This window comes from Nicotiana tomentosiformis, chromosome 7, assembly GCF_000390325.3.
Source record: "Nicotiana tomentosiformis chromosome 7, ASM39032v3, whole genome shotgun sequence".
Taxonomy (NCBI): Eukaryota; Viridiplantae; Streptophyta; class Magnoliopsida; order Solanales; family Solanaceae; genus Nicotiana; species Nicotiana tomentosiformis.
The window spans coordinates 98108905-98125488 of NC_090818.1; positions in this window are offsets into that span (position 1 = coordinate 98108905).

Genomic DNA, 16584 nt, shown 5'->3' on the forward strand with positions numbered 1-16584 from the left:
TCCATCTTTGTGCATTGTGGTGGAACAATTAAATCATATAGCACATTCATATTTCTAGATGGAAATTATTTGGTTCCTGACCCTGAACCGATTGTGATAGGGAGAACTTATCATAACATGGGTAGATGTGTACAAGTGCTATTATATATTAAATAATACATCACATACCAACTTTTATTTTGGCAGTTTTGTTCTCATAACCAATGGTTTAGATATAATTGGAGGCATACAATTTCTGCTAAACCAACTTGGATTTAAACCAGTATTATCAAGATAAATCGTCATAATTTATATTCTGGAACTGTGCTCTAATAATTTGAGCAATCAATCTTGCAAAAGCCAAACTGCAAGTTGATAACAAATGCACATGTGACCATAAAATAGATGCATCTATTAAAATCATATAATAGTAAAAGGTCCACATGGAAGGTGACTGGGCACATATATTTATCACCTTTTATTCGTTCAAGAAATCAAGGGATTCAATCCCAACCTTAACTGGTATATCATGAGAATAAGCAGCACAAGAGAATTCTTGAAGAATCTTATATTTCTTCAATATATGTCAATGTAATTCTCAATTAATTTTTCGCATCATAATTGAGCCGAGATGGTCAACCGGTCATGTCAACTAATATTTATTTCAGTAAACCTCTAGTTTACTCGTTACATATGATTTCATCATCATGCTTATATTTATGTAGTAGAAATAGAAAGAAAATCGGGTAATCTTTCATATTTACCCATTATGATTATAGAAATATGAAGATATTCAATACTCCTTTCATTTATAGTCTCAATATGCAAACCACGTTGACTTATACATTTGAAACTCAAAAAGTTTCTTTTGAGACTTTACAATATCAATGTGGTGAATAATTTTATTCATCTGGGTAGTAACAAATTAATTTTTCTGGAGCTCTTAACAACTTTTGTACTAAGGCACACCAAAATATTTATTTTGGCGTACCACATGTACGCGACCAATGACATATTCATGTAACCACATAATTATATTTATTCTCTTTATTTTACTCAAACCTCCCTTAGAGGTGAGTTGTGTGGTATTCATCTAATCATGCATTGCATGTCTTTATTCATTACTTTTATCACATATTGCCACATTCACCTTTAGGAATGGGTCTATATTCTCAAATGCTTATCACAAGTCACATTCTCTTCAAGGAATGGATCATAATCAGCGACGTGCTTTATTATTTTTCATATCAATTTGATGGTAAACATTGCCTTCACATTTTGAAGGACTATTTTGAGAACCCTTATTATTCTAGTTTTATAATCATAGTGATGATTATTATTATTTTGATCTTTGGAATGCCCACGTTCATTATTCAACCACTTGTCTTCATTTAGACTTATTATGCGTTGCTGCCACATTCACTTCAAGAATGGAGCAAATCAAGTGGGGCAATATTCATGCATTTTCATGAAAAATATATTATTTTTCTTTAGTCATCATTATATCATCAATATGGTATAGTGAGACTCAAACCCAATATCTTACCAATATAAAGACATGTTATGCCATAATGAATTGGGACTCAAACCTAACTCTTATCATAATAGAGCATCAGGACTTGATCTTGATGTCTTACCCTCATGGTGCATTGCGACTTGAACTCATTGAAGTTAATATCATTAATAGCAAAGGACAAAAACAATTTCAAATACGGAGGAAATGCTTACCTCTTGAGTTAAACTCTTCATAATGTCATATGAATATAATTCTCAACAATAGACTTTCGTTTGCTCAAATCAGCTAAGTAATTAGTTTCAAAGAGATATATGAAAATAAAAAATAATATTGAAAATTCACATGTGGTCTTTGCTGCAATAAGCTGTCACGACCCAAAATCCAACTAGTCGTGATGGCACCTAACACATCCCGTTAGGTAAGCCAATTTCCAACTAACCAATTTCAATAATAATTATTAAAGCAATTTAAGTGAATAAAGATCCTAATCATATACAATCCCCAAGAACTGGTAGTACAAATCATGAGCTTCTAAGAATAGAGTATACAAATCGGAAATGAAATAAATACGTATTCTGTTTGAATAATACATAAACAGAGCTTTTATAAATCTAAGGCTACCCTGAACAAGAGTCAGCTACAACAGAAACGCAGGTATATCTTCAATCCCGCAACCATCGAGCACCGCAACAACAACAGCCAACATCTGCACGAAATGTGCAGAAGTGTAGTATTAGTACAACCAACCCCATGTACTGAGTAAGTAACAAACCTAGCCGTAGATTGAAAGTAGTGACGAGCTTCCACCAAGGTCGGGTCCAAAACCAATAGTCCACAACAGTCCATAACAACATAAAGCAAATAATACCAGAAGTAACTCAGGGATAAAATACTCAGCCAAATCGTGATTTCAAAAATAGTAGTTCTTTCTTTCAAATACATCAGTGAAAACCCAAATCGTTTGCCGAAGTTGCCAATAATGTGAATAGTTCGAAAACAATAAATTTGTCCAAAAAATATCTTTTCAATAATAAATAAGATGTTTCATTTTCCTTCCGGATAACCCGTGTAAAACAAATGCATCACTATGCCCATCTGTCAAAATATGTGAGAAATCATGAATGATGTGATGTTGTACAGCATGAGGAAAAATACATCTCTATGCCTGTATGTCATGTGTGCATGCCAATGCGATGTAACTCAGTGATAAAATCATAAACATCCCCTCGGGCAAACCCCACAGTCACTCGTGCTACTCGGGCATACCTCGCAATCACTCTTGCCACTTGGACATACCACACAATCACTCTTGCCACTCGGGCATACATCACAATCACTCATGCCTCCTAGTCACTCGGCACCTGGCACTCGGCACTCGCACTCAGTAGGTACCTGCGCTCACTGGGGGTGTGTACATACTCCGGAGGGGCTCCTTCAGCCCAAGCGCTATAATCTACACGGATAACTCACGTGCCATAATAAGCCAATAAGGCCTGCTGCAGGCGGACAGCCCCAATCCATATAATAGTAATAATATATATAAAGATAACATGGCCTGCTGCGGCGTGCAGCCCGATCCCAAAATATCCTCACAATCAGGCCCTCGGCCTCCCTCAGTCATCAATCTCTCCAGTCTCTCTCTCATGGGCTCACAATGTCATGAGAATAGCCCAAAAATGATGATATGATGCATCAATAAATAACAACAGAGACTGAGATATGATATGCAATGAAATGAATGTAACTGAGTATGAATTTTCAATTTAAACAAATAATTCACAGCAATATGACCTCTGTGGGTCCCAATAATACTAGCACATAGTCTCAACATGATTTTTAATATGCTTTTCAGCTCAATTTCTTTAACTCATAAAAATGCATGGAAAAAATGCCAAGATCAATTAATTACAAAATTCCACAGAAACAATTATGTCACAATTTCTATAGTGCACGCCCACACGCCCGCCACCTAGCATGTGCGTCACCTCCCAACAATTCACGAAATACATATATTCAGGGTTCATACCCTCAACTCCAAGATTACAAGAGTTACTTACCTCGAACAAGCCAAATCCAATGTCGAGCAAGCTAAGCAATGCTCCAGAAATTTCATTTTGCACGTATCAACTTCCAACGGCTCGAATCTAGTCATAATAATTTGATTCAGCCCACAAAAATTATAGGAATTAATTCTATATCAAAATACTAATATTTTCCAAAAATCCGAAATTGCGCCAAAAAAATCACCTGTGGGGCCCACGTCTCGAAATCCGACGAAACTCACAAAATACGATAACCCCTCTAATTACAAGTTCAACCATACTAATTTCACTCAAATCCGACTCCAAATCGGTATTCAAACTTGAAAATTTTGTTTTGTGACATTATAGAAATTTCCTTCTATTTCTCTTGAAGATTCAATAATCTTACACCAAAAATGAAGATAAATTCATGGAATATAATCACAAGGGAGTTAAGAACACTTACCCCAAGTTGTGTGAAATCTTTTCTCTCCAAAATCGCCCAAACCGAGCTCTAAAATGTCCAAAATGAGAAACAATCTCGGAACACTCGTTTTAAACACTGCCCAGGCATTTCCGCACTTGCGGAGCCTGGGCTCGCACCTGTGCATCTGCATTTGCGGAATAAATTGCGTGCCTGCGGACAATGCCAACCTTTCAAAACCGCACATCTGCGGCACCCTTCTCGCATCTGCGGGCTCGCAGATGCGCAAATACTTCGCACCTGCGTTCGCCATAGGCCAGCCCCAGTCCGTATCTGTGCAACACCTTCGCACTTGCGGCCTCGCAGATGCGGAAAATTCCTCGCACCTGCGAGCACTGCCCAGTCCCACTCTTGGCCGCTTCTGCGGCTTATTTCACGCACATGCGGCTTAGCACCTGCGATCAAAATCTTCGCAGGTGCGATCACACCAGTAGGCAGCAGTTCCAGCATTTCCTTAATTCCGAATTTGATCCGTTACCCGTCCGAAACTCACCCGAGACTCCCAGGACCTCAACCAATTGTATCAACAAGTCCCATAACATAACACGGACCTACTCGAGGCCTCAAATCACACCTAACAACATCCAAATGATGAATTACTCCTCAATTCAAAATCAACGAACTTTGAACTTTCAAATTCTACATCTTGTGCCGAAACACATCAAATCAATCCGGAATAACTTCAAATTTTGCGCACAAGTCACATTTCACATTACGGACCTATTCCAATTTCCAGAATCGGATTCCGACCTCGATATCAAAAAGTCAAACCCCCGGTCAAATTTTCCAAAAATTCAACTTTCGGCAATTCAAGCCAAATTCCACTACTGACCTCCAAATAATTTTCCAGACATGCTCCTAAGTCCAAAATCACCATACGGAGCTATTGAAATCATTAAAATTCGAATTCTTGGTCGTTTACACATAAGTCCGCATCCGGTCACTATTTTAACTTATACTTTAAACCTTGGAACTAAGTGTTCCAATTCCTTCAAAACCCTCACTAGACCCGAACCAATTACACCGTCAATTCACACAATAACTGTAAAGTACAATTTGAGAAGTAAATGGGGAAACGGGATTGTAATACTCAAAACGACCGGCCGGGTCGTTACATTCTCCCCCACTTAAACATACGTTCGTCCTCGAACGTGCCAAGAGTTGTTTCCAAGCCATCAAATCACTGTTCCATCTTACTACACACGTACCCGGGGGTGAACCCACGTCACCCTATCCCACATAAGGCTTGACTACACAATGCAATTGAAAATCATTAATTTAACCTTAGCCTATAAACCTTGGAGTTTAATTTCCAACCTTTAAAATTTCTTTCAAGACACAAATCTTACATTTACACACCATATAAGTCTGAACAAGTTGCATCGAGCTATAACTATAACCACGGATATAATCAACCAACATATTACACAACCCGCATGCTCGTAGCACCATTCCTGATCACAGTGACTACTCCAAAACCAACCGCATACTAGTATTGAACCCATATCGAACAAAACCTTATCCCAAAACCTTCGTACACTATTGATAGTAAAAGAAACACGCGAAATTTCATGACCACTTACCAGATCAACAAGTCACTGAGCCCTCTCGCCCCAACCAGAACCATAATCCCTTTCTGATCCGACTTTCAATATTATACTCCCGAATATACCGAAATCAAACCTGATAGTACCCATTCTAGGTCCAATGACCTTATATTACTAAACACAATTGTTCTATAGACATGCCTCACCAATATAACTCAGATCCACAATGCGTGCCATCCGTGAACTAATACGCAACAATTCAAATGTACCCAGTCATGGAAAATGACTCAAATGAGAGAACTGTCCCGCCAGATAAACAAGCACCGCCACAACGAAACTCTGAAAATTCATCATACACTGTAGAACCATCACCCAATTCTAACACGAGGTTAATATTATATACCCCGAGCCACCCTGCTCCAAATTAACAATGACGGAGAGGCAAATGACAAAAATACCACACAAAACCTGAAAGGACATAACCATTACGCTATCGATCATGCAATACCCAAATACTCATCTCACTCAAATTCTGCTATAAAGCTCAAATAGAACAGCACCATCTGTGCACATAACCAATGAATCACAACTCCTCGTAGCATAAAGGAGTAACTCACAGATCATTTGAGAACACGAATAAGTTCAACATCAACCGAATGACACATCCCTCAATAATAGCAGTATGGAGCCAACCATTCTGGATCGGTGTAGAATACACATCTTAATTGGGCCTACCTATGGACCCCCAAATCAACTCGGGTTACCCACAAATAGATACATATCCCTCCAAAAATCCATAATTACTGAATCATAACACATTTTATCATCTGGCTAGCTCCGGCCACAACTTCACATTCCACAACCATGAAACAATCTTCTCCTAAGAACTCTCAATCTCCAAATCCATATAACACGTGAATCGCCATATTTGATTCCATCTCCACCGCCCCGAATTCCTAACACCTCTCTCATACACGATCATCCCACGAGAAATACTTTAAAAGTTCTTCCGTTCCACTTGGCAAAATTTGAATATCAGCAGTCGATCAACCAGGAAACATGCCGCAATACCTATGAGATATCCATAATTCAAAACATAGTGCGCCTTCTGAAATGTACACTCTACTCACACAATACCAAATAGTTATAGCATTCATCTAAACATCGAAAACTGTTCATCCCCTCTAAGAATTTATTACCTCCCTTTTAAAGCTAAACCATGACCTTGCACATGCCAACCTTAATCCCACACAACATACCACATCTATCATGCCATCATTTGAAAAAAAATATAAGAACCTCATAATCATTCTGAGTCACAAGTAAAATACATATCTGATCAGCCAGAATCCTTACATTTGATCCTATCTGGTATAAAATCACAATACTCAACATGCTCCTCAGGCCGGTAGGAAAATACCCATATCAAACAGTGGTAGAAAACCTCGAGAATGTTTTGGAATCCATTTGCACATAATCAGGCCATCAGAGTTGAATCCCTCTAAATCAACCAAGTCACGCAGGTCGCCAAGCCCAGGTAGATTGCCACAAAGCACCTGTAGAAAGCCCCCACATCATAAGCACCCAAAGAACCGATCATATCTATTACCATACTGATCCAACCTACTGCCCGTTTGTCTTATTTTCTCCTAGTTTCTTCCGAATCTGTCTTCAGATTAATACTTCTCCTTGCTAAAATACCTCGATCTTTAGCCATAGCTCACCCCACAAACCTATCATAGAACCACAACGCCCTAGGACCCATAAGCAATTGTATTCTTCTTAAGCACCTTCAAAAATACCATAACTATAACACTCACTCTGAGAATACCTTATGTTAATTTGAAATATTTCTTCTTACCTTCCTTATACAAAAATGCAGAATCCATAGTCATATAGAATTTTTGTAAGTCCAGGCACCATCAAACGCAAATTCTCGGATTTTATCCACACACAAGTCCGGAAACATTCTCAATTGCTATATATATTTCTCAAACCCATTGGAATTTTCTCGGGAGTCACCCACTTTGCTCAAATCTAATTGCACCGCCCAAATAGACCAAAAGACACATGCCCCATTAGCACCACAACACTCAAAGAAGTAACTCTACTTTAACACCACGTATCAAATTCATACTTCGTGCGCACTACATCATTCACCAATAACAATTCACTCATCGCACGAATTTCATATACTCATACGTGCAATATAATCCTTAACCAGGAATTTCCTTATTTGAGTCATCCTCGATCTCAACTTCTACAAGTCATAGCTAACCCACAAGTATGCCTCAGACCAAAATTAAAATTTAACACCTAACCATGAAATCAAATTGTCAATAGCAGACTCTCCCACTTGGCTCAAAGCCATATATTAAAACATTCCATAACTCACAATACCAATACTCTCTTACTGCTATAATGCCACAGTCAGTCCAACGAAACTTCTTCCCAAGTTCATACAACGCCAACCATAAAAATACCGCAATCATCCGCTAAGCTCGTATTCATCCTCTTAACACACAAGTCTATTTTCTCAACCAGATTCAGATTCAAATCTCCACCAATACAACCTGTCGGTAGAAAAAACTCTCTACTCACATCATAAGGAATACTCCTACGTAGATTACTCCGCAGGGGATAATCCACCTGCTTAGCCTCAAACTGGTATCTTGTTATATCCTTTCGCAGTCACAAGTACTATGCAATCACTTAGTCTATCTGAGTCCAAACTCATTAACCAGACATGAGAGTTTGGTCGGTCCCAAAATTTAACAATGTGAAAGATCCTTCAAAACATTCATTACTCGAGACTGTTCGTCATATCAAATTGAAAATCAAGCACCCAATGGCCTTTCCTTTACATTTCAAGGAAATATTTCTCGTCATATTCCAATCGTCTTAACACATCCCGTGGTTACATCATACCCATCACACTACCATTCCACCGCTCATCGAGCCATAAATTCAACTATAGGATCATTACCGGACATATAAGTCCACTTGTATGAGTTACAACTGAAGCTAGTGAGCTTAAGCTGCGGTCTAAACATGGCCTCAAGTCCTCCAGATTAGCCCACCACCAAAACATAGAATACTCACCTCGAACCTCTTTCATAGAATCACAAGCTGGCGATGCACAGCTGATACCGAGCGCTCATGTGCGCATATGAATATGTGGAAGGAATTCAAAGAGTTTGTGTCTCAAGCTGAATCAATCTCGCATGATAAGGAAATAAAGATGGGAAGTATATATCCTAAATGCCATGTAGCCTCTCGAAGATAAGTATGGACGTCATCATACCGATCCGCAAGACTCTACTAGACACTTGCTCAGGACTCGTAGAACCTATAAACCTAAAGCTCTGATATCACCTTGTCACGACCCAAAATCCAACTAGTCGTGATGGCACCTAACCCATCCCGCTAGGTAAGCCAATTTCCAACTAACCAATTTCAATAATAATTATTAAAGCAATTTAAGTGAATAAAGATCCTGATCTTATAGAATCCCCCAGAACTGGTAGTACAAATCATGAGCTTCTAAGAATAGAGTATACAAAGCAAAAATAAAATAAATACATAGTCTGTTTAAATAATACATAAACAGAACTTTTATAAATCTAAGGCTACCCTAACCAAGAGGCAGCTACAATAGGAACGCAGGTACATCTTCAATCCCGCAACCATCGAGCACCGCAACAACAGCAGCCAACATCTGCACGAAATGTGCAGAAGTGTAGTATCACAACCCCATGTACTGAGTAAGTAACAAACCTAGCCGTAGATTGAAAGTAGTGACGAGCTTCCACCAAGATCGGGTCCAAAACCAATAGTCTACAACAGTCCATAACAACATAAAGCAAATAATACCAGAAGTAACTCAGGGATAAAATACTCAGCCAAATCGTAATTTCAAAAATAGTAGTTCTTTCTTTCAAATACATCAGTGAAAACCCAAATCGTTTGCCGAAGTTGCCAATAAAGTGAATAGTTCAAAAATAATAAATTTCTCCAAAAAATATCTTTTCAATAATAAATATGATGTTTCATTTTCCTTCCGGATAACCTGTGTAAAACAAATGCATCAATATGCATATCTGTCAAAATGTGTGAGAAATCATGAATGATGTGATGTTGTACGGCATGAGGAAAACTGCATCTCTATGCCTGTATGTCATGTGTGCATGCCAATGCGATGCAACTAGGTGATAAAATCATAAACATCCCCTCGGGCAGAACATCACTCATATACAGCCCCTCGGGCAAGCCTCACAGTCACTCGTGCTACTCCGGCATACCTCACAATCACTTTTGCCACTCGGGCATACCTCACAATCACTCTTGCTACTCGGGCATACCTCACAATCACTCTTTCCTCCCAGTCACTCGGCACTCGGCACTCGCACTCAGTAGGTACCTGCGCTCATTGGGGGTGTGTACAGACTCTGGAGGGGCTCCTTCAGCCCAAGCACTATAATCTGCACGGACAACTCACGTGCCATAACAAGCCAATAAGGCCTGCTGCAGGCGGGCAGCTCTGATCCATATAATAGTAATAATATATATAAAGCCAACATGGCCTACTACGGCGTGCAGCCCGATCCCAAAATATCCTCACAATCAGGCCCTCGGCCTCACTCAGTCATCAATCTCTCCAGTCTCTCTCTCATGGGCTCACAATGTCATGAGAATAGCCCAAAAATGATGATATGATGCATCAATAAATAACAATAGAGACTGAGATATGATATGCAATGAAATGAATGTGACTGAGTATGAATTTTCAATTTAAACAAATAATTCACAGCAATATGACCTCTGTGGGTCCCAATAATACTGGCACATAGCCTCAACATGATTTTTAATATGCTTTTCAGCTCAATTTCTTTAACTCATAAAAACGCGTGGAAAATGTCAAGATCATTTAATTACAAAATTCCACAGAAATAATTATGTCACAATTTCTATAGTGCAAGCCCACACGCCTGTCACCTAGCATGTGCGTCACCTCCCAACAATTCACGAAATACATATATTCAGGGTTCATACCCTCAACTCCAAGATTAGAAGAGTTACTTACCTCGAACAAGCCAAATCCAATGTCGAGCAAGCTAAGCAATGCTCCAGAAATTTCATTTTGCACGTATCAACTTCCAACGGCTCGAATCTAGTCATAATAATTTGATTCAGCCCACAAAAATTATAGGAATTAATTCTATATCAAAATACTAATATTTTCCAAAAATTCGAAATTGCGCCCAAAAAATCACCTGTGGGGCCCACGTCTCGAAATCCGATGAAACTCACAAAATACGACAACCCCTCCAATTACAAGTTCAACCATACTAATTTCACTCAAATCCGACTCCAAATCGGTATTCAAACTTGAAAAATTTGTTTTGTGACATTATAGAAATTTCCTTCTATTTCTCTTGAAGATTCAATAATCTTACACCAAAAATGAAGATAAATTCATGGAATATAATCGCAAGGGAGTTAATAACACTTACCCCAAGTTGTGTGAAATCTTTTCTCTCCAAAATCGCCCAAACCGAGCTCCAAAATGTCCAAAATGAGAAACAATCTCCGAACACTCGTTTTAAACACTGCCCGGGCATTTCCGCACTTGCGGAGCCTGGGCTCGCACCTGTGCATCTGCATTTGTGGAACAAATTGCGCGCCTGCGGACAATGCCAACCTTTCAAAACCTCGCATCTGCGGGCTCGCAGATGCGCAAATACTTCGCACTTGCGTTTGCCATAGACCAGCCCCAGTCCACATCTGTGCAACACCTTCGCACTTGCGGCCTTGCAGATGCGGAAAATTCCTCGCACCTGCGAGCACTGCCCAGTCCTACTCTTGGCCGCTTCTGCGGCTTATTTCACGCACATGCGGCTTAGCACCTGCGATCAAAATCTTCGCAGGTGCGATCACAACAGTAGGCAGCAGTTCCAGCATTTCCTTAATTCCGAATTTGATCCGTTACCCGTCCGAAACTCACCCGAGACTCCCAGGACCTCAACCAATTGTATCAACAAGTCCCATAACATAACACGGACCTACTCGAGGCCTCAAATCACACCTAACAACATCCAAATGATGAATTACTCCTCAATTCAAAATCAACGAACTTTGAACTTTCAAATTCTACATCTTGTGCCGAAACACATCAAATCAATCCGGAATAACTTCAAATTTTGCGCACAAGTCACATTTCACATTACGGACCTATTTCAATTTCCAGAATCGGATTCCGACCTCGATATCGAAAAGTCAAACCCCCGGTCAAATTTTTTAAAAATTCAACTTTCGGCAATTCAAGCCAAATTCCACTACTGACCTCCAAATAATTTTTCGGACACGCTCCTAAGTCCAAAATACTAATATTTTTCAAAAATCCGAAATTGCGCCCTGGTCAATTAATTCCATATCAAAATACTAATATTTTCCAAAAATCCGAAATTGCGCCCCAAAAATTACTTGTGGGGCCCACGTCTCGAAATCCGACGAAACTCACAAAATACGATAACCCATCTAATTAGAAGTTCAACCATACTAATTTCACTCAAATCCGACTCCAAATCGGTATTCAAACTTGAATAAATCATTTTGTGACATTATAGAAATTTCCTTCTATTTCTCTTGAAGATTCAATAATCTTACACCAAAAATGAAGATAAATTCATGGAATATAATCACAAGGGAGTTAAGAACACTTACCCCAAGTTGTGTGAAATCTTTTCTCTCCAAAATCGCCCAAACCGAGCTCCAAAATGTCCAAAATGAGAAACAATCTCGGAACACTCATTTTAAACACTGCCTGGGCATTTCCGCACCTGCGGTGCCTGGGCTCGCACCTGTGCATCCGCATTTGCGGAACAAATTGCGCGCCTGCGGACAATGCCAACCTTTCAAAACCTCGCATCTGCGGCACCCTTCTCGCATCTGCGGGCTTGCAGATGCGCAAACCCTTCACACCTGCGTTCGCCCCTGTCCAGCCCCAGTCTGCATCTGCGCAACACCTTCGCACATGTGGCCTCGCAGATGCGGCAAATTCCTCGCACCTGCGAGTACTGCCCAGTCCCACTCTTGGCCGCTTCTGCGGCTTATTTCACGCACATGCGGCTTCGCACTTGCGATCAAAATCTTCGCAGGTGCGATCACACCAGTGGGCAGCAGTTCCAGCATTTCCTTAAGTCCGAATTTGATCCGTTACCCGTCCGAAACTCACCCGAGACCCCCAGGACCTCAATCAATTGTATCAACAAGTCCCATAACATAATACGGACCTACTCGAGGCCTCAAATCACACCTAACAACATCCAAACGATGAATTACTCCTCAATTCAAAATCAACGAACTTTGAACTTTTAAATTCTACATCTTGTGCCGAAACATATCAAATCAATCCGGAATGACTTCAAATTTTGTGCACAAGTCACATTTCACATTACGGACCTATTCCAATTTCCAGAATTGGATTTCGACTCAATATCAAAAAGTCAAACCCCCGGTCAAATTTCCCAAAAATTCAACTTTCGGCAATTCAAGCCAAATTCCACTACGGACCTCCAAATAATTTTTCGGACATGCTCCTAAGTCCAAAATCACCAATCGGAGCTATTGGAATCATCAAAATTCGAATCCGAGGTCGTTTACACATAAGTCCGCATCCGGTCACTATTTTAACTTAAACTTTAAACCTTGGAACTTAGTGTTTTAATTTCTTCAAAAGCCTCACTGGACCCGAACCAATTACCCCGGCAATTCACACAACAACTGTAAAGTACAATTTGATAAGTAAATGGGGAAACAGGATTGTAATACTCAAAATGACCGGCCGGGTCTTTACATAAGCTTACTTCAAGATGAAGGTGATATGACCAAAATTAAAGAAAAATAATGTATCAAATAGAATAATATAGTACTACTAGTTACCATGCACTTTTGTGAAAACTAAGTATTATGCTCTCTAGAAAAACAAAGAGATATAGGAGAACCTTTAGGTTAATCAAGGAATCAAAAATAAATTAGGGGATAAATCTTTGTATATTATCTACTACTATATGCTTTCCATATAGAAATGATTCAACATATTAATTTGATAAGAACTATCATCAATGAAAAATTTGGTGTAGTACATACTTCTGGTACTAATATTTTATCTTATTAAAATAAAATAGTTACGAGTATTATTACTATTATTATATTATTATATTTGACAGTAAGCTAATGTATAATCATTATACTAGGCATATTAAAATCGTATTATAAGGTAAAACCATAAGCATACATAATAAAGTATAATTTTAATTTTGTAGATTATTTAGTATATCGTATGCCGCCTATTATTTAGTTCATGAAAATTTAACAAGATGACATCCTTAGCAGCCACATAAATACTAATTTTCTAATAACCGGACCATTTCTTATTTCAAATATTGGTATAAACTTATATGGTTTAAAGTTCGGACTTGTTGTTGTAGCAGAAAGATGTGCCTGTAACACAGAAGTGGAATTCAACCTTGAGGTTAGAGACTTCGTGCTAAATCTTTTGTCATTTAGAGTTTTGTACAAAAGTTTATGACCAATATACTAGAGGCCATCTGGAAGAGTTGGGCAAGCTTGTTGGAATTTGTTCATCGTGATCGCGGGAACATGGCCGCGATCGCGAAGGGTAAAACCTGAGCTGTAATATTATTTTGAGTCGAGATCGCGAGGTTGGAGACCGCGATCGCGAAGGACCCCTGCAGTGCATTAAAACATAAAATTTCGGGATTTTGAGTTCATTTTCTTCACTTTTTAAGTTCTTGGAGCACAAGTAAGGCGATTTTGGAGGAGATAAACACCCAAATCTTGAGGGTAAGTAATCTTATCTTTGTTTTGATTAGATATTTTGTTTTTTCATAGATTATTACACCTAATTGAAGGATTTGAAGTTTAGGTGTTAACCGGACGGGCTGGTCCGGGAAGGACACGAAAAGAAATAGCCCGTCCGGTTATTGTTCCGGGCTGGTAGTGGGTTGGATAAACGGGTTGGTAACGGACTGGGAAATTCCGGTGTAATTAGGGCTCGTCCGGGTTTTGGCTTAACGGGTCCGGACCGGGTCGATTACTTTTTTTTTTGAGTATATTTTATTTTTCTTATTTAATGTTATTGATACTTAAGTGTTTGCAAACTTTTAAGGCTTAGAATTAAACTTTAAAGTTTAAAGTTTTAAATTTTAAATTTTAAATTTTAAATTTAAATTTTAATAAGTGACTACAAAAAGTTATTTAATAAGACTAATAGGCAATATGTAAGGATCAAACTCTGAAGGCTTAATGAAATATAGCTCAAAGTAACAATATAGAACAAGAAAAAAATAAGCTAAGAGATATAGAGAGAAAGAGATGAGAAATTTTTATTTCTTCTTCAATTGTGTGTATTTTCCTATCTATTACAAGGTCTTTATATAGGCATGAAAAGTGAAGAAAAATATGTCGTTGAATATGTCATTAAGCATAGAAATATGTCATTGAAAATGTCATTAAGCATTTGAGAAGATCATGGAGGAAGAGTAGACATCCACAATAATTTAATTTTTCTTATAACAATTTTGAAATTTTAAAAGAAATCTAAAAATTTCAATGACAATTTCGTGATTATTTACACTAGAAAAAGACCAGCAATAAGAAAATCTTTATTTTAGCACTCAAAACTCATTCGGAACCTCCCGGATACAAACCATAAATGTATTGCAATCATAAAACACGTTACGAACCTACTCGCGCACTTAAAATACCGAAAAGAGATCATCTTGATCCGCTATTGACCATGGTCAAAGTTCAAATCCTTAAGTAGTTTCTCAACTAATGTTTCAAAATACACCTGAGACCCTCAAGACCCCATCCAATCATACCAACAAGTACAAATACATCATACAAACTTATCCAAAGCTTCAAAACACCCACAAGAACATCACAACAAAGAATCGAGGCTCAAACCGAATAGAATGTCTCTTAAGTTGTTAAATCTTCATTCTTTCAAAAGAGTGTTTGAATCATACTTAGAGCCCATTTGGACATAAGAAATTTTTTAATTTTTTTCGAAAAATTTTCACTTTTTTTCGAAATCAGCGTTTGGTCATAAATTTTTTAATTTTCACTTGAAGATGCATTTTGGAATTTTTCGAAAATTTGAAAAACTTCAAAAAGCTGTTTTTCAAAATTTCCACTTAGATCACTCACAAAACTTCAAAAATAACCTATAATTATATTGATGTCCAAACACAACTCTAATTTTCAAATACCATTTTCACTTAAAAATTTTATTCACTTTTTTTTTGGAATTTTACAATTCTTATGTCCAAACGCCCACTTAAACACTTCGGATTACTTTCAAACTTTGCGCACAAGTTCAATTCAACTATATAGACCTATCTAAAGTCTCGGAACACCAATTGGAGTCCAATAACATCAAAGTCAACTCTTGGTCAAACTTATGAACTCTTAGGACCCGAACACCCTTCTGGGTAAATCTAGCCAAAGGAGCTGCAATAGACAAGACTCCACAAATCAACGATAGTAACCAACTAGCCCCAAGAAACTCTTTATCTCAGTCGCAGAGGTAGGACGAGGCTAACTCTGAACTGCCTCAATCTTCCTGCTATCCAACTTAATACCCTCACCTAATACAACATGCCCCAAGAAATCACAGAATCTAACCAGAACTCGCACTTAGAGAACTTGGTGTATAGCTTCTGTTCCTTGAAAGTCTAAAGCACTGCTCTAAAAATTTTCTCGTGCTCCTCCATGATACGCGAGTTGATCAATATGTCATCAATAAAGAAAATCACAAATGAGTCAAGATATGGCCTGAACACCTAATTCATCAAATCTATAAACATCGATGTAGTCAGGTCGAAGACATCACCAGAAACTCATAGTTCCCATTTCTAGTACGATGGTCTTTGGAACATCCAAAGCACAAATCCTAAACTGATGATACCCAAATCTCAGGTTGATCTTCAATAACACCCTAGCACCCTGCAG